Consider the following 20,823-nt stretch of genomic DNA (forward strand, 5'->3'; position numbering starts at 1 on the left):
AAATAGTCACAAAAATTATGTTTAACAATAAACATCTTTGTGAAATACCACGGAAAAAACAAACCAGTCTGCCGCGTCAACAAATAACACGTAACACAAACAATCTTTCACAAAGACATGATGGGGAACAGAGGAATAAATACATGTAGATTGATTGGGGAATGAAAACCAGGTGTGCAGGGAACAAGACAAAACAAATGGATACATGAAAAATGGAGCGGCGATGGCTAGAAAGCCGGTGACGTTGACCGCCGAACACCGCCCGAACAAGGAGAGGAGTCGACTTCGGCGGAAGTCGTGACAGGATCGAGGGAAAGAACAGAACAAAGTACAGAGGGATCCTTGATGAAAACCTGCTCCAGAGCGCTCAGGACCTCAGACTGGGGCAAAGGTTTACCTTCCAACAGGACTTTCCGAATGCGCTGTATGTATATATGTGAATAGTTTAAGTGCTTAAAATAAGGGAATAAATACATGTAAAAAGTAAATCAAATAGTTTCTTGATCTTTGTTATATCTCTCAGATATACAGTAGGACAGACACTTCAGAACAAATTTCCTTTAGTCCCCCAAAACAGCTATCTGTTGTTCAATGTAGTGAATCTGTTATTTAATGCGTTTCTATTGGCTAATAGCAGTAATGCCAAATTCAATGTTTCATCCAATATTTTTTTTGTATATATATTTTTGTATACCTTGAGGAGTCTTAAAATAAAAAATAAAATAGCTAAATATTCCTTGGTATGACCATCTTAAAACAATTCCATATGTTAGCTTAGAACCCCTCCTCCAGCTTAGAAAGCTTTGACTCTAGAGAGATATTATTAAGAGAAGGTTACTGATGGTTTTTAACTTATCAGCGTAAAACACAGAGTTAATAATTGTCTCAACATTGACTTTTACACTATTATCGCCCAGGTAGGTTCCAGATTCTTTATTGTCTCTGGCCTGCGTGTTCCAACTGGTGAAAGGAGAGATTGCAAACAGGTCTGTGGAGCTTTGGAACACAAAAGCCCTGAATGAAAAGACTGCAACTGCGGAGGAGAGAGCGGAGAATAGACAGAGAGAAAGACAGGAGGGTGGAGTCCCTCCCTTCAGTTAGCTGCTGACATGAAAAATTATAATTATGTTGATGTCAAGATCATTCATAGCAGGGATCCTGAACACGATCACAGGTGATTACCAGAGGCGGGCTACGCCCTGTTGTTAAAGGGAGAGTGTGTGTGTATGTGTGTGTGTGTGTGTGTGTGTGTGTGTGTGTGTGTGTGTGTGTGTGTGTGTGTGTGTGTGTGTGTGTGTGTGTGTGTGTGTGTGTGTGTGTGTGTGTGTGTGTGTGTGTGTGTAAGCTGTGGAATTGTACAGAAAGACACCTATCTTGCGTTTCATTAACCTTCAAAAAGAAGAGCACGTAATTTTGTCTCCAGTGCCTTTAGACCCAAAGACTGCAGCACCAACTAGTACAGTAAATATAGGGATTGTAAGTTTTAAGCTTCTCTACCATTTGAAACATACACTATCTTCACAGAAAATAGAGACATTAAAAAGGTGCTTCTTTTCTCTAGCCAGGTTCCAGATCTGTTTGTACTGTTTTGCCAACTCATGTTTGGCGTGACGACCATAGGAGTTGGCAGTACACCACAAACAGATCTGGGAGAGGCTATATTTTCTCCAGAAGAAAGGCACCATCTCCCTCCTCACATGGTGTACTTGACTGGAGGCCAGAGGCGTGGATAAAAAGCCTACAGGTTTAACTCTGTTCTGTTCATTCCAGAGTTCAGGGTGATTAGCACGGTAGTAAAGACCCATCCAGTTAAAACATGTCTAATTCCTGCCCCATGACGCCATTCACACATACCATGCAAATCTCATAGAGAACTCTCTGGGGAACAAGCACTAAAACATACTGCTGCTTTCAGAAATAAGTGAGGTAGCTAACTTTAGAGTGCATTCAATATGGAATGCTAGAACTGGAATAAGAAAAGATGACCAACGTCAGGGTTACTCAGAAGCAAGGAATCGTATAACATGTCTTGCTCAAAGGAGCAGTTTTCATTCAGAAAAGCAGCCCCAAGTCTTCCCGAGTGGCGCAGCGGTCTGAGGTACTGCATCGCAGTCCTGAGGCATCACTTCAGCCTCGGTTCGATCACAGGCTGTGTCACAGTCAGCCGTGTACGGGAGACCCATGAGGCGGCGCACAATTGGCCTAGCGTCGTACGGGTTAGGGGAGGGTTTGGCTGGTATTTCCTTGTCTCATCATGCTCTAGAGACTCCTTGTGGCATGCTGGCGCCTGCAAGTTGACTTCGGTCATCAGTTGGATGGCGTTTCCTCCGACAGCTGGCTTCTGGGTTAAGAGAGCAGTGTGTCAAGAAGCCATGCTGCTTAGGAGGGTTGTGTTTCAGAGGATGCAAGGCTCTCGACATTCGCCTCTCCGAGTCCGTAGGGGAGTTGCAGTGATGAGACAAGACTGTAACTACCAATTGGATACCACAAAATGAAGGAGAAAAAGGGGTATAAAATATATACATATATTTTTAAAAGCAGCTGCCAACCACAAAATAACCTCACATGACGTGACCCTGATAGAGAAAGAGGGTGAGAGCCTCAGCGGTGTCACATTTTAAAGGTGTGGTGTATCAAAGCACAACACAAAAGAAAAGACAAAAGCTGTTCACAAATCATGAACAGATGGCATATGGGAACAGAGGCAGAGATATGTCAACTTCACCTCTCTATCATAACAACCTTCAGTGCTTTCTACCTGGTCGGTGTCCCAAATGGCATTATATTCCCTATATAGTGAACTACTTTTGACCAGGGCCCATAGGGATCTGGTCAAAAGTAGTGCACTTTGTAGGGAAAATGGTGCCAATTGGGATGCATCCCAATTGAGTTAGGATCAGTATTTCTATTCAGGTGCGCTGACTCTTGTAGCTGAATAGGCAATAGTACAGTACCCCAACTTGAATGAACACAACCCAACATGTTGAAGTATGCAAAGTAGACTACTGAACAGTTCAACATGTCAGTGAATATGCAATGGCATTTAAGACATATTCCTGAACTAAAAAGAGCAATTCAAATGTAGATTCTCAATTAAGCATGTTTTTAGTCCAGGACTAGTTTTATTCTGGGCCCAGGAAACAGGCCTCTAAGATTCATTGCACTGTAAACAATTCTCACTACTTTACAATGATGCAACCCCTCTGGTCCGTATCAAACTGGGTTGGGTTCCATTCATGTTTAAATGTTCTATGTCGCCTACTCTGTCTGCCTCTATTAAATCATCATGTGTCAGGTACACTGTTAATGATTGGCCGACCTGTTGGCCAGTGAGACGCCATAAAACCTGGGTCTGTCAGCCACCTGGATAACTCCCTCTCCAGTCGTACACAGACCATAAAACCTGGGTCTGTCAGCCACCTGGATAACTCCCTCTCCAGTCGTACACAGACCATAAAACCTGGGTCTGTCAGCCACCTGGTAGGATAACTCCCTCTCCAGTCGTACACAGACCATAAAACCTGGGTCTGTCAGCCACCTGGTAGGATAACTCCCTCTCCAGTCGTACACAGACCATAAAACCTGGGTCTGTCAGCCACCTGGATAACTCCCTCTCCAGTCGTACACAGACCATAAAACCTGGGTCTGTCAGCCACCTGGTAGGATAACTCCCTCTCCAGTCGTACACAGACCATAAAACCTTGGTCTGTCAGCCACCTGGATAACTCCCTCTCCAGTCGTACACAGACCATAAAACCTGGGTCTGTCAGCCACCTGGATAACTCCCTCTCCAGTCGTACACAGACCATAAAACCTGGGTCTGTCAGCCACCTGGATAACTCCCTCTCCAGTCGTACACAGACCATAAAACCTGGGTCTGTCAGCCACCTGGTAGGATAACTCCCTCTCCAGTCGTACACAGACCATAAAACCTGGGTCTGTCAGCCACCTGGATAACTCCCTCTCCAGTCGTACACAGACCATAAAACCTGGGTCTGTCAGCCACCTGGATAACTCCCTCTCCAGTCGTACACAGACCATAAAACCTGGGTCTGTCAGCCACCTGGTAGGATAACTCCCTCTCCAGTCGTACACAGACCATAAAACCTGGGTCTGTCAGCCACCTGGTAGGATAACTCCCTCTCCAGTCGCACACAGACCATAAAACCTGGGTCTGTCAGCCTGGTAGGATAACTCCCTCTCCAGTCGCACACAGACCCTAAAACCTGGGTCTGTCAGCCACCTGGTAGGATAACTCCCTCTCCAGTCGCACACAGACCATAAAACCTGGGTCTGTCAGCCACCTGGTAGGATAACTCCCTCTCCAGTTGCACACAGACCATAAAACCTGGGTCTGTCAGCCACCTGGTAGGATAACTCCCTCTCCAGTCGCACACAGACCATAAAACCTGGGTCTGTCAGCCACCTGGTAGGATGACTCCCTCTCCAGTCACACACAGACCATAAAACCTGGGTCTGTCAGCCACCTGGTAGGATAACTCCCTCTCCAGTCGCACACAGACCATACAACCTGGGTCTGTCAGCCACCTGGTAGGATAACTCCCTCTCCAGTCGCACACAGACCATAAAACATCAACCTATCTGGAGAGCAAACAGGGGAGGGGTCAGCACAGGTCCACTCAGGGACGTACATTCACAAGTACACATACAATTTCAATGTATTATTCGAGTTTCTGCAAACCAACCTATTACCTCTGCCATAGTGTCTGTTTCTGAGCATAAATATATATACAGTTGGAGTCGGAAGTTTACATACACCTTAGCCAAATACATTTAAACTCAGTGTTTCACAATTCCTGACATTTAATCCTAGTAAAAATTCCCTGTCTTAGGTCAGTTAGGATCACCACTTTATTTTAAGAATGTGAAATGTCAGAATAATAGTAGAGAGAATCACTTATTTCAGCTATTATTTCTTTCATCACATTCCCAGTGGGTCAGAAGTTTACATACACTCATTTAGTATTTGGCAGCATTGCCTTTAAATTGTTTAACTTTGGTCAAACGTTTTGGGTAGCCTTCCACAAGCTTCCCACAATAAGTTAGGTGAATTTTGGTCCCTTCCTCCTGACAGAGCTGGTGTAACTGAGTCAGGTTTGTAGGCCTCCTTGCTCGCACACACCTTTTCAGTTCTGCCCACAAATTATCTATAGGATTGATGTCAGGGCTTTGTGATGGCCACTTCAATACCTTGACTTTGTTGTCCTTAAGCCATTTTGCCACAACTTTGGAAGTATGCTTGGGGTCATTGTCCATTTGGAAGGCCCATTTGCAACCAAGCTTTAACTTCCTGACTGATGTCTTGAGATATTGCCTCAATATTTCCACATGATTTTCCTTCCTCATGATGCCATCTATTTTGTGAAGTGCACTAGTCCCTCCTGCAGCAAAGCACCCCCACAACATGATGCTGCCACCCCCGTGCTTCACGGTTGGGACGGTGTACTTCGGCTTGCAAGCCTCCCCCTTTTTCCTCCAAACATAACGATGGTCATTATGGTCACACATTTCTCCAAAAAGTACAATCTTTGCCCCCATATGCAGTTGCAAACCGTAGTCTGGCTTTTTTATGGCGGTTTTGGAGCAGTGCCTTCTTCCTTGCTGAGCGGCCTTTCAGGTTATGTCTATATAGGACTCGTTTTACTGTGGATATAGATACTTTTGTATCTGTTTCCTCCAGCATCTTCACAAAGTCCTTTTCTGTTGTTCTGGGATTGATTTGCACTTTTCGCACATAAATACGTTCATCTCTAGGAGACAGAACGTGTCTCCTTCCTGAGAGGTATTACAGCTGCGTGGAGCCATGGTGTTTATACTTGCGTACTATTGTTTGTACCTATGAATGTGGTACCTTCAGGCGTTTGGAAACTGCTTCCAAGGATGAATCAGACTTGTGGAGGTCTACAATTTTTTTCTGAGGTCTTGGCTGATTTCTTTTGATTTTCCCATGATGTCAAGCAAAGAGGCACTGAGTTTGAAGGTTGGCCTTGAAATATATCCACAGGTACATCTCCAATTGACTCAAATTGTGTCAATTAGCCTATCAGAAGCTTCTAAAGCCATGACATCATTTTCTGGAATTTTCCAAGCTGCTTAAAGGCACAGTCAACTTAGTGCATGTAAACTTTTGACCCACTGGAATTGTGATACAGTGAATTATAAGTGAAATAATCGGTCTGTAAACAATTGTTGGAAAAATGACTTGTGTCATGCACAAAGTAGGTTTACATTTTACATTTTAGTCATTTAGCAGAGGCTCTTATCCAGAGCGACTTACAGAAGTGAATGCATACATTTCATACAATTTCATACATTTTTTTTTTTTCCTGTGCTGGCCCCTCGTGGGAATCAAACCCACAACCCTGGCGTTGCAAACACCATGCTCTACCAACTGAGCTAGATGTCCTAACCGACTTGCCAAACCTATAGTTTGTTAATAAGACATTTGTGTAGTGGTTAAAAAAATACGTTTTAATGACTCAACCTAAGTGTATGTAAACTTCCGACTTCAAGTGTATAGCATGAGAGTTGGACAGAACAACTTCTGGACAAAAAACATCTCCTGATGGAATCATAATTGACAGCTTGACAGTCTGATGACTGAGATGAGGCAACCTTTGAGTTAGGACGCACGCACGCATGCGCCTGCGCACGCACGCACGCACGCACACACGCACACCCACCCACCCACCCACCCACCCACCCCCGTGGGAGATGAGTGGCGGGACAGACAGTCAGCCAATTTCTATAGTGGTAGATTGCTGCCAATATTGTTGTAAATAAAGACTTCCTGAAAGGGCAGAAACAGACAGGAGAGTTGTGGCTGCGTGTTAGGCAGGTACACAAGTACAATACAACAATAGTGTTGAAATACCGCAGCGTCATTCTCTGTAATAGGGCTCCCCCTTGTGTTTGAACATGGTACTCTCATGCAAGTTATTCTTCCCACTCTTTATCATAGGCGACTGTGCCAACAGTCACTCTTAACTGTCATACTTCTTCTTTTCAAATAATACTTACAGGCCAACATTTTCGTATTACAATAGAATTGTGCAAAGTGCAACCAATACCGTAAACCTTGCTATAATCTTGCAGTAAGATTTAATTAAAAACGTTTCTTCAACAATGTGTGCTATGAGGCACTTATTTAACTAGAATTTATTAAACTGAGCTACACATAAATAGTCACTTCTTTATAATGCACATTGTTGAAGAAAGTTACGCAGACAGATTTCTATGAGGTTTATAGTAATTTTTGCACAATCCTTTGAGCCAGGTGAAACCAGCCTGATTGCTGCATTCACCATTCTATTTCACTTTATATAATGGTGAACACATTGATTGTGCTAGTTCCACCGGACTACAATTATTTTGCATTAGGAAAATGAAAACCCTATTTTCATTCGGCTAGTAGAGCATTTTTAGACAATGGATTTAGAAATGGATAACCTCAAAAATCTTCACTTGAACTGAATTGGTCAACTCCCCATCCCTCCTGCATCAATTACTATAATTGGTATCGTTTTGGGTTGCAGCAGTTCAGTGTTGTGGCACTCTAGCTTCGCCCACTCAGAGGGCTGTCAGAAAACATACGGTTACAGGGCCTTCAGAAAGTACTCACACCCCTTGGCTTATTACACATTTTGTTGTGTTACAGCCTGAATTTAAAATGGATTAAAGTGAGATGTTGTGTCACTGGCCTACACACAATACCCTTAATGTCAAAGTGGAATTATGTTTTCAAAATGTTTACCAATTAATTACAAATAAAAAGCTGAACTGTCTTGAGTCAATAAGTATTCAACCCCTTTATTATGGCAAGCCTAAATAAATTCAGGAGTAAAGACAAGTCACATAATAATTTGCATGGACATACTCTGTGTGAAATAATAGTGTTTAACATTATTTTTTAATGTCTATCTCATCTCTGTACCCCACACATACAATTATCTGTAAGGTCCCTCAGTTGAGCAGTGAATTTCAAGCACAGATTCAACCACAAAGACCAGGGAGGTTTTCCAATGCCTCGCCAAGAAGGGCACCTATTGGTAGATGGGTAAAAAAAAATTTAACAGTCAATGAATATCCCTTTGAGCACGGTGAAGTTAATAATTACACTTTGGATGTTGTATCAATACACCCAGTCACTACAAAGATACAGGTGTCCTTCATAACTCAGTTGCCAGAGAGAAAGGAAACTGCTCAGGGACTTCACCATGAGGCCAATGGTGACTTTAAAACAGTTACAGAGTTTAATGGCTGTGATATAAGACAACTGAGGATTTATTAACAATACTAACCTAATTGACAGAGTGAAAAGAAGGAAGCCCGTACAGAATAAAATATTCCAAAACATGCATCCTGTTTGCAACGAGGCTTATAAAGTAATACTGTAAAAAATGTGGACAAATATACTTTTTGTCCTGAATACAAAGTGTTATGTTTGGGGCAAATACAACACATTACTGAACACTACTCTCCATATTTTCAAGCATAGTGGTGGCTGCATCATGTTATGGGTATGCTTGTAATCATTAAGGACTGGGGAGTTTTTCAGGATTAAAAGAAACTGAATGGAGCTAAGCACAGGCAAAATACTAAAGGAACCTGGATCAGTATGCTTTCTACCAGACACTGGGAGATGAATTCACCTTTCAGCAGAACAATATCCTAAAACACAAGGCCAAATCTGCACTGGAGTTGCTTACCAAGAAGACAGTGAATGTTCCTGAGTGGCCGAGATACAGGTTTGACTTAAATCTGCTTGAAAATCTATGGCAAGACCTGAAGATGTTTGTCTAGCAATGATTAAGAACCAATTTGACATACCATGAAGAATTTTGAAAAGAATAATGGGAAAATGTTGCACAATCCAGGAGTGGACTTACCCAGAAAGACTAAAAACAGCTGTAATCGCTGCCAAAGGTGATTCTAACATATATTGACTTAGGGAGTTGAATACTTATCTAATCAAGATATATTAGTGTTTTATTTTTCATATATTTTTTACACAGTTCAGTAATTTGCAACTTGATAAGAGCTATTGATAAGAGCTAGGTAAATCAGTAATCCGTTTGGATAAGGGAATTGTAAATATAAATGACACTTGTTTTAGATATATTTGTCCTCAAAATTGAGACAAATGTGAAACCAGTCCTAATGAAGCATAACTGAAGCATGTCAACATATCAACTTTCCCACAGTAAAGTTTATGAAATGCTGTGCCATTACACAGAATTGAAATTGCATGGCCTTTTAACTTGCTGGAATGGGCACTCTCGAATGTCTTAATTATAGGCTACCCCGACTTTCTCTGTTTCCTAATTCGATCATGTTAAATATTAGCCACTATCAGTATCTAAATGTAGGCTAATTAAATCGTTATGGAGCGGAGCACAGACCAAGTCGTAAAAGTTGGAACCTGACTCATGGCGTAATACTTGACTATGTCATCACACAGTTCCATGGTTAGTGCAGGCAATAGACGAGGGTATAGCCTACTATTGTACACTATTCTTCCTGTTATAATTCTATGTACACTAATCTTCCAACATTACCATGGGTTAAAGACCTGATTGTGGCAATTTTCCACCGATTTCTTTCATTCATTCGTAAAGGCTCTCCAAACCTGTTTTTGATGATTCATAAATACTTTCCTAACCCTAAATAATCTACAAGATCAGAGTATTTTTAAATGTACCAATTGGTGCTGTAACTGAGATGAATATTCATATATTTAGATGGCTTTCTTTCATTGATCCCTAATATTTTGAACCCGTTGTCTTGAAAGGGTTCAAGCTGGAGACCACACTATCTACCTAGAGAGTTTTCATCTGTATCTTTTGTAGCTGTTTACATACAACCACAGACTGAGGCTGGCACTAAGACAGCATTGAATGAGCTGTATTCCACCATAAGCAAACAAGAAAACGCTCACCCAGAGCCGGCGCTACTATTAGCCGGGTACTTCAATGCAGGGAAACTTAAATCCGTCTTACCAAATTTCTATCAGCATGTTAAATGTGCAACCAGAGGGAAAAAAAACTTTGGACCACCTATACTCCACACACAGAGACACATACAAAGCTCTGACCTCGCCCTCCATTTGGCAAATCTGACCTTAATTCTGTCCTCCTGATTAGTGCTTACAAGCAAAAATTTAAGCAGTAAGCACCAGTGACTAGATAAATAAAAAAGTGGTCAGATAAAGCAGATGCTAAGCTACAGGACTATTTTTCTAGCACAGACTGGAATATGTTCTGGGATTCCTCCGATGGCATACACCACATCAATCATTGGCTTCATCAATAAGTGCATCGATGACGTCGTCCCCACAGTGACCGTACATACTTACCCCAACCAGAAGCCATGGATTACAGGCAACATCCGCACTGAGCTAAAGGCTAGAGCTTCTGCTTTCAAGGAGTGGGATTCTAACCCAGAAGCTTATAAGAAACCCCGCTATGCCCTCCGACGAACCATCAAACAGGCAAAGCGTCAATACAGGACTAAGAATGAATCGTACTACACCAGATCTGACGCTTGCAAACCATTATAGACTACAAAGGGAAGCACAGCCGAGAGCTGCCCAGTGACACGAGCCTACCAGATGAGCTAAACTACTTCTATGCTCGCTTTGAGTCAAATAAAACTGAAACATGCATGAGATCACGCTCTCCGCAGCCGATGTGAGTAAGACCTTTAAACAGGCCAAAATTCACAAGGCCACAGGGCCAGACAGATTACCAGGATGTGTACTGCGAGCATGCGCTGACCAACTGGCAAGTGTCTTCACTGACATTTTCAACCTCTCCCTGTCCGAGTCTGTATTACCAATATGTTTTATGCAGACTAATTGAGCCATGACCAGCCTAATTGACTACCGACCCGTAGCACTCACGTCTGTAGCCATGAAGTGCTTTGAAAGGCTGGTCATGGCTCACATCAACACCATTATCCCAGAAACCCTAGACACACTCCAATTTGCCTACTTCCCCAGCAGATCCACAGATGATGCAATCTCTATTGCATTCCACACTGCCCTTTCCCGCCTGGACACAAGGAACACCTATGTGAGAATGCTATTCATTGACTACAGCTCAGTGTTCAACACCATAGCTCCATCATAAGCTAAGGACCCTGGGACTAAACACCTCCCTCTGCAACTGGATCCTGGACTTCCTGACGGGTCGCCCCCAGATGGTAAGGGTAGGTAACAACACATCCTCCACGCTGATCCTAAACACTGGGGCCCCTCAGGGGTGCGTGCTCAGTTCCCTCCTGTACTCCCTGTTCACTCATGACTGCACGGCCAGGCACGACTCCATCATTAAGTTTGTCAATGACACAACAGTGGTAGGCCTGATCACCGACAATGACGAGACAGCCTATAGGGAGGAGGTCAGAGACCTGGCCGTGTGGTGCCAGGACAACAACCTCTCCCTCAACATGATCAAGACAAAGGAGATGATTGTGGACTACAGGAAAAAGAGGACCGAGCACGCCCACATTGTCATTGATGGGGCTGCAGTGGGGCAGGTTGAGACCTTCAAGTTCCTTGGTGTCCACATCACCAACAAACTAACATGGTCCAAGCACACCAAGACAGTCATGAAGAGGGCACGACAAAACCTATTCCCCCACAGGAGACTGAAAAGATTTGGCATGGGTCCTCCTCAGCATCCTGACTGGTTGCATCACTGCCTGGTATGGCAACTGCTCGGCCTCTGACCGCAAGGCACTACAGAGGGTAATGCGTATGTCCCAGTATATCACTGGGGCCAAGCTTCCTGCCATCCAGGACCTCTATAACAGGCGGTGTCAGAGCAAGGCCCTAAAAATTGTCAAAGACTCCAGCCACCCTAGTCATAGACTGTTCTCTCTGCTACCACACAGAAAGCTGTACCAGAGCACCAAGTCTAGGTCCAAGAGGCTTCTTAACAGCTTCTACCCCCAAGCCATGAGACTCCTGAACATCTAATCAAATGGCTACCCAGACTATTTGCATTGCCCCCCCCCCCCTTTACACCGCTGCTACTCTCTGTTGTTATTATTTATGCATAGTCACTTTAATAACTCTACCTACATGTACATACAGTGCCTTGCGAAAGTATTCACCCACCTTGGCATTTTTCATATTTTGTTTTCTGACAACCTGGATTTAACATTGATTATTGGGGGCTTTGTATCATTTGATTTACACAACATGCAAAAAAAAAGAACAGAAAACAAAAAGAAACTACAGCTGCAAGTCTCTTGGGGTACAGTGAGGGAAAAAAAGTATTTGTTCCCCTGCTGATTTTGTACGTTTGCCCACTGACAAAGAAATTATCAGTCTATCATTTTAATGGTAGGTTTATTTGAACAGTGAGAGACAGAATAACAACAAAAAAATCCAGAAAAACACATGTCAAAAATGTTATAAAATGATTTGCATTTTAATGAGGGAAATAAGTATTTGACCCCTCTGCAAAACATGACTTAGTACTTGGTTGCAAAACCCTTGTTGGCAATCACAGATGTCAGACGTTTCTTGTAGTTGGCCACTAGGTTTGCACACATCTCAGGAGGGATTTTGTCCCACTCCTCTTTGTAGATCTTCTCCAAGTCATTAAGGTTTCGAGGCTGACGTTTGGCAACTCGAACCTTCAGCTCCCTCCACAGATTTTCTATGGGATTAAGGTCTGGAGACTGGCTAGGCCACTCCAGGACCTTAATGTGCTTCTTCTTGAGCCACTCCTTTGTTGCCTTGGCCGTGTGTTTTGGGTCATTGTCATGCTGGAATACCCATCCACGACCCATTTTCAATGCCCTGGCTGAGGGAAGGAGGTTCTCACCCAAGATTTGACGGTACATGGCCCCAAAGCATAATGTTTCCACCTCCATGTTTGACGGTGGGGATGGTGTTCTTGGGGTTATAGGCAGCATTCCTCCTCCTCCAAACACGGCGAGTTGAGTTGATGCCAAAGAGCTCCATTTTGGTTTCATCTGACCACAACACTTTCACCCAGTTGTCCTCTGAATCATTCAGATGTTCATTGGCAAACTTCAGACGGGCATGTATATGTGCTTTCTTGAGCAGGGGGACCTTGCGGGCGCTGCAGGATTTCAGTCCTTCACGGCGTAGTGTGTTACCAATTGTTTTCTTGGTGACTATGGTCCCAGTTGCCTTGAAATCATTGACAAGATTCTCCCGTGTAGTTCTGGGCTGATTCCTCACCATTCTCATGATCATTGCAACTCCACGAGGTGAGATCTTGCATGGATCCCCAGGCCGAGGGAGATTGACAGTTCTTTTGTGTTTCTTCCATTTACTAATAATTGCAACAACTGTTGTCACCTTCTCACCAAGCTGCTTGGCGATAGTCTTGTAGCCCATTCCAGCCTTGTGTAGGTCTACAATCTTGTCCCTGACATCCTTGGAGAGCTCTTTGGTCTTGGCCATGGTGGAGAGTTTGGAATCTGATTGATTGATTGCTTCTGTGGACAGGTGTCTTTTATACAGGTAACAAACTGAGATTAGGAGCACTCCCTTTAAGAGTGTGCTCCTAATCTCAGCTCGTTACCTATATCAAAGACACCTGGGAGCCAGAAATCTTTCTGATTGAGAGGGGGTCAAATACTTATTTCCCTAATTAAAATGCAAATCAATTTATAACATTTTTGACATGCGTTTTCTGGATTATCTGTCAGTGGGCAAACGTACAAAATCAGCAGGGGATCAAATACTTTTTTCCCTCACTGTATGTGTCTATAAGCTTGGAACATCTCGCCACTGGGATTTTTGCCCATTCTTCAAGACAAAACTGCTCCAGCTCCTTCAAGTAGGATGGGTTCCGCTGGTGTACAGCAATCTTTAAGTCATACCACAGATTCTCAATTGGATTGAGGTCTGGGCTTTGACCAGGCCATTCCAAGACATTTAAATGTTTTCCTTTAAACCACTCGAGTGTTGTTTAGCAGTATGCTTAGGTTCATTGTCCTGCTGGAAGGCGAACCTCCTTACCAGTCTCAAATCTCTGGAAGACAAACAGGTTTCCCTCAAGAATTTCCATCCATCGTTACTTCAATTCTGACCAGTTTCCCAATCCCTGCCGATGAAAAACATCCCCACAGCATGATGCTTCCACCACCATGCTTCACTGTGTGGGTGGTGTTCTCGGGGTGATGAGAGGTGTTGGGTTTGCGCCAGACATAGCGTTTTCCTTGATGGCCAAATAGCTCAATTTTAGTCTCATCTGACCAGAGTACCTTCTTCCATATGTTTGGGGAGTCTCCCACATGCCTTTTGGCACACACCAAACGTGTTTGCTTATTTTTTTATTTTCTTTAAGCAAAATTGAGACATCTGTGGCATTGCAAAAGTGCACATTTAAGAGTGGCTTTTTATTGTGCCCAGCACAAGGTGCACCTTTGTAATTATCATGCTGTTTAACTTTGGGATTGGTGTCCTGTCTACGGGACGGTTGAGCTAACGTAGGCTAATGCGATTAGCATAAAGTAACAAGAAACTTTCCCATAGAAATATCTGATATTGGCAGAAAGCTTAAATTCTTGTTAATCTAACTGCAATGTCCAATTTACAGTAGCTATTACAGTGAAAGAATACCATGCTATTGTTTTAGGAGAGTGCACAGTTTTGAACATGAAAAGTTATTAATAAGCAAATTAGGCACATTTGGGCAGTCTTGATACAACATTTTGAACAAAAATGTAATGGTTCATTAGATCAGACTAAAACTTTGCACATACTCTGCTGCCATCTAGTGGTCAATATATAAATTGCAACTGGGCTGGAATAATACATTATGGTATTCCTCTTCCATTTAAAATTGATGGTCCAAAAAAATGGTTTTAAACGGTTGTTTTTTTCTTTGTATTATCTTTTACCAGATCTAATGTGTGATATTCTCCTACATTCCTTTCACATTTCCACAAACTTCAAAGTGTTTCCTTTCAAATGGTACCAAGAAAATGCATATCCTTGCTTCAGGGCCTGAGCTACAGGCAGTTAGATTTGGGTATGTCATTTTAGGCGAAAATTGAAAAAAAGGGGCTGATCCTTAAGAGGTTTTAAAGTGGTCCTATGGACAGATACTCCAATCTTCGCTGTGGAACTTTGCAGCTCCTTCAGGGTTATCTTTGGTCTCTTTGTTGCCTCTCTGATTAAATGCCCTCCTTGCCTGGCACGTGAGTTTTGGTGGGCTGCCCTCTCTTGGCAGGTTTGTTGTGGTGTCATATTCTTTCCATTTTTTAATAATGGTGCTCCGTGGGATGTTCAAAGTTTTTAAATTTTTTTATAACCCAACCCTGATCTGTACTTCTCCACAACTTTGTCCCTGACCTGTTTGGAGAGCTCCTTGGTCTTCATGGTGTCGCTTGCTTGGTGGTGCCCCTTGCTTAGTGGTGTTACAGACTTTGGGGCCTTTCAGAACAGGTGTATATATACTGAAATCATGTGACAGATCATGTGACACTTAGATTACACACAGGTGGACTTTATTTAACTAATTATGTGACTTCTGAAGGTAATTGGTTGCACCAGATCTTATTTAGGGTCTTCATAGCAAAGGGTGTGAATACATATGCACGCACAACTTTTCCGTTTTCTATTTTTTAGAACTTTTTGAAACAAGTCATTTTTTTCATTTCACTTCACCAAATTGGACTATTTTATGTATGTCCATTACATGAAATCCAAATAAAAATCTATTTAAATTTTAGGTTGTAATGCAACAAAATAGGAAACACGCCAAGGGGGATGAATACTTTTGCAAGGCATTGTATTACCTCAACTAACCGGTGCCCCCGCAAATTGACTTTTGTACCGGTAACCCCCCTGTGTATAGTCTCGCTATTGTTATTTTACTGCTGCTCTTTAATTACTTGTTACTTTTATCTCTTATTCTTATCCTTATTTTTTTTAACCGCATTGTTGGTTAGGGGCTCGTAAGTAAGCATTTCACTGTAAGGGCTACACCTGTTGTATTCAGCATTTCACTGTAAGGTCTACACCTGTTGTATTCAGCACATGTGACTAATACAATTTGATTTAATTTGATTTGATATACTGTATTCTACTGAGTCTGTCGACAAAATGTTAACTAAAATGTACACTGGATTTAAAGGGATGGCTTAAGATAAATGTACCAAACGAAAACTCCACTAGAAAATCTGTTGGCCAGCAAGTGGGATGGTTTTTGGTAGTTTAATTAATTTATAAAAGTGCATGCAAGGGAACCATGTCGCAACTTCATAAGGTAAGTCTGAATATCAACTACTGAGAAGTGTGTAAGAAAGGCAGAATTTCCTAAATTGGAATCAGCCACTTGAAACTAATGCCAAATGTACAGTCACGTCCGAAATTATTGACACCCTTGATAAAGATGAGCAATAATGACTGTATAAAATAAATAATAAAAATACTGAGCTATATTGTATGCTTAAAACAATTGGGAAATTATATTTTTTATACTAATACAAAAGTGCTCAAAAGTGAGACTTTTTTTCTCTAAAAGATAGGGGTCAAAATTATTGACACCCTAAAGATTCTTGTAAATAAAGTAGTCAAAGTTTTATATTTGGTCCCATATTCCTAGCACGCAATGACTATTTCAAGCCTGTGACTCTACAAACTTGTTGGATGCATTTGCTGTTTGTTTTGGTTGTGTTTCAGATTATTTACTATGAATTTCTATTGGGCACAAAATAATGTATTGTGTCATCTTGGAGTCACTTGTATTATAAATAAGAATAGAATATGTTTCTAAACACTTCTATTAGTGTGGATGCTACCATGATTAGAGATAATCCTGAATGAATCATGAATAATGATGAGTGACAATGTTAGAGCGGGTCAAAGATCATACCCCTAAGCCATGCTAACCTCCTGTTATTGGAAATGGTGAGAGGTTAGTAACATTCTCACTCATCATTACTCACGATTCATTCAGGATTATTAGTAGTCATGGTAGCATCCACATTGGGCACAAAATCCTCTGAAACACAACAAAAACTAATTGCAAATGCATCCAACAAGTTTGCAGACCAACACACAGACATAATTTTTCAAATAAAGCATTTGTGTTTATTGAGTCCGCCAGATCAGAGGCAGTAGGGTTGACCAGGGATGTTCTCTTGATAAGTGTGTGAATAGGACCATTTTCCTATCCTGCAAAGCATTAAAAATGTAATGAGTACTTTTGGGTGTCAGGAAAATGTATGGAGTAAAAAGTACATTATTTTCTTTAGGAATGTAGTGAAGTAAAAGTAAAAGTTGTCAAAAATATAAATAGTAGAGTATAGATACTCAAAAAAACTACTTAAATTGTACTTTAAAATATTTTTACTTAACTACTTTACACCACTGCTAACAGCCAACTGCTCTCTCATATCTCTTCATTGAGCAGAGCAGCCCAAGAGGGGCCGTTGCTATGGAAACTCACACTCAGAGCTGCCATGAGCAGAATGCATGCAGAGTGAGCTGCCTGTACGCAGGGAGCGATCGAGTGACAGACAGAGAGGAGCAGCTAATGGATTTACTAATGGCGGAAGTTATTTATGATTTCGGGTTTCGGGCAGGGCCGGGCTTAAATTTGGTAGAAGCAATCGGGCCTGCGTAGTGTACAGCCTGAACATCGCAGGCATGAGTAGGGCTCGGGCATAAAATGAATTCCCGTGCAGGGCTCTAGCTTCGTCCTACTTCTCAGGATCGTGCTCTGTGCTCGAAATAACTCCACTGGCTAGTTTGCCGGACTGTAAAGAGCTATAAAGCTCTCTCCGTTCAGTCGCTTCATACTTCACCCGATAACTTCCCATTGTATTTCGTTCAGTTTTCATACGCAACAACTGTAGTTTAGTCTGACCACAACCACGCACTTAGAAAAAAATGGTTCTGGATAGAACCAAAAAGGCTTCTATTGCTTGCTTCATATATGGCACCCCTTAAGCTTCTATATATAACCCTTTTGTAGGGTTCTTTGATCACAACCCCAGTGGTTCTTCTTCACTGACCAAAATTGGTTCCATATAAGACCCTTGGTTTCCATATAGGGTTCTATATGGAACCAATTACAGTTCTATATAAAATCAGAGTCTATTGACACACCGGTGCCTCAATCTAAGTATCATAATAAATCCCCATCGAAATCCGTGGTTACTACATTATTCCATGTGCTATTTCATAGTTTAGTTTTGATGTCTTCACTATTACTCCACAATGCAGAAAACAGCTAAAACAAAGGACAACCCTAGAATGAGTTGGTGTGCCCAAACTTTTGACTGGTACTGTATGTGATTTGCTTCTTACTTCATGTGCAATTCGGATACAATAAAATCAGTTTAAGTGAGAGATATCTGTTTTTTTGCATTGGCTGCGTCTCAATACACCTCATCCGCCTATGTCGCCCTTCCAAATTTGCAGTGGAAAGTGGCAGAGCTACAGCTCTGTTTGTCAGACCAGGAGACATCCCAAAAATTGGTTTTCTTACAAAAACATTTGTAGCATCTGAACGGGTTGTCCTACAAACTATGACCACTCTATAGAAAAGGGAGACTCGCACAAACACAACTCCCACAAGTGTCACGGGACTCATCCAAAGGTAACGCATACAAATTAATGTAAGTATGGAGGTAGTATTGTGCCAGCAAAAATAAGGGGTTAAATATACGTAAAAAATGTATATATTGTGGCAGATGGCAGGGAGTGGTTATTGAGGGGAGATGTCTGTCCCGATCCTGATATGGACTTCCTGCCCCAACGAGGAAAGGCTGTTGTTCGTTAAGCCAGGGAGTGCTTGGGGATAAAGGAGGAAGCAACCTGCACAAAGGGGCAGAGTAGGAGAGAACCAAGTGCGTCATGAAGAGTGGGAGAAGAGAGAATACTATCTGTGAGAGTACCCGTTGTGACCTGGACTGTCGGACTCCCCCCCCGTGTACCAGACTGGATTGGCTGTGGACCCGAGTGTGAGGATTACCCCTGGAAAACAGAACGGACAAAGAGAACGGCTTGTGGACTGTGAAGTGATTGGTGAATTCCCCCTTCTTTCCCCATGTACCAAAATCCCTAATAAACTTCCTATTTGCATTCTATTTGTGCTACTGGTGCCTGTTTTGTTATTGAACTAGTTGATGTGGAAACCCCACACCCTTGAGCCTGTTACAATATATATATTCCCGAGTTTTCTTACATCTCCTAGATATAGGACAGACACTTCAAAACCTTAGTCCTTATGATTTATTTTTTGCCATTCATGAATGTGTTATTCAATGTGTTTCTCCGGGATATAGTAGTAAAGAATAAATTCTCAAGAATATAAAATATTTTCTGGGGATACCTAAAGAGGTCCTCCTATTAAAAATCAAATATCAATATGATCCATGGTATGATCTTATTTCAGACTACTGACCACAACTACTGAACTACACACCTACTTAACAAAACTACTGACCACAACTACTGGCCAAAACTACTGACCACAACCACACATCTACTAACCACACAACTGTTGAACCATACAACTACTGACCACAATCACACAACTACTGAACTACACACCTACTTAACAAAACCACTGACCACTACTGACCACAACTACTGGCCAAAACTACTGACCAGAACCACACATCTACTAACCACACAACTGTTGAACCATACAACTACTGACCACAATCACACAACTACTGACCACAACTACTGACCACGACCACGCAACTACTGACCACAACTACTGAACCACACAACTACAGAACCACATAACTAATGACCACAAATACTGACCACAAAACAACACAACTAGAGAACATAACTACTGACCACAACAACTGAACACAATTACTGAACCATACACTTAACAAAACTACTAACCACTACAGACCACAAATACTGACCAAGACTAATATCCATAACAGTACAACAACTGAACCACAGAACTACTGACCACAACCTCTGACCACAACCACACAGCTATTGACCACAACACAATTACAAACCATAATTACTGAGAACAACCACACACCTACTGACAACTACTGCACCACACACCTACTTATCAAAACTGCTGATACAATTTTTTGTTTCTAGTCAGGATTCTAGCAGCCGTATTTAGCACTAACTGAAGTTTATTTAGTGCTTTATCCGGGTAGCCGGAAAGTAGAGCATTGCAGTAGTCTAACCTAGAAGTGACAAAAGCATGGATTAATTTTTATGTATAATTTTTGGACAGAAAATGTCTGATTTTTGCAATGTTACATAGAAAGCTGTCCTTGAAACAGCCTTGATATGTTGGTCAAAAGAGAGATCAGGGTCCAGAGTAATGCCGAGGTCCTTCATAGTTTTATTTGAGATGACTGTTACTTTTTCTACACGGACAAGTTCTGGCCTGATTTAGATCTTATCTGACGGAAAGATATCAGTTTGTCTCTGTGGATGGTTTGTCCTCTGACAAATCAACTGTAAATTTCGGGGGTTCCTCATGGTTTCGTTTTAGGACCACTATTGTTTTCACTATATATTTTACCTCTTGGGGATGTCATTCGGGGATGTTTCAGACATAAGGAATTGGATGGCTGCAATTGTTCTACTTTTAAACTCAGACAAAACAGAGATGCTTGTTCTAGGTCCCAGGAAACAAAGAGATCTTCTGTTGAATCTGACAATTAATCTTCATGATTTTACAGTCATCTCAAATAAAACTGTGAAGGACCTCGGCATTACTCTGGACCCTGATCTCTCTTTTGTGAACTTTTTAAGGACAGCTTTTTTTTCCATCTACGTAACATTGCAAAAATCTGAAACTTTCTGTC

The sequence above is a fragment of the Salmo salar genome, chromosome ssa04 (assembly GCF_905237065.1).
Source record: "Salmo salar chromosome ssa04, Ssal_v3.1, whole genome shotgun sequence".
Lineage (NCBI taxonomy): Eukaryota > Metazoa > Chordata > Actinopteri > Salmoniformes > Salmonidae > Salmo > Salmo salar.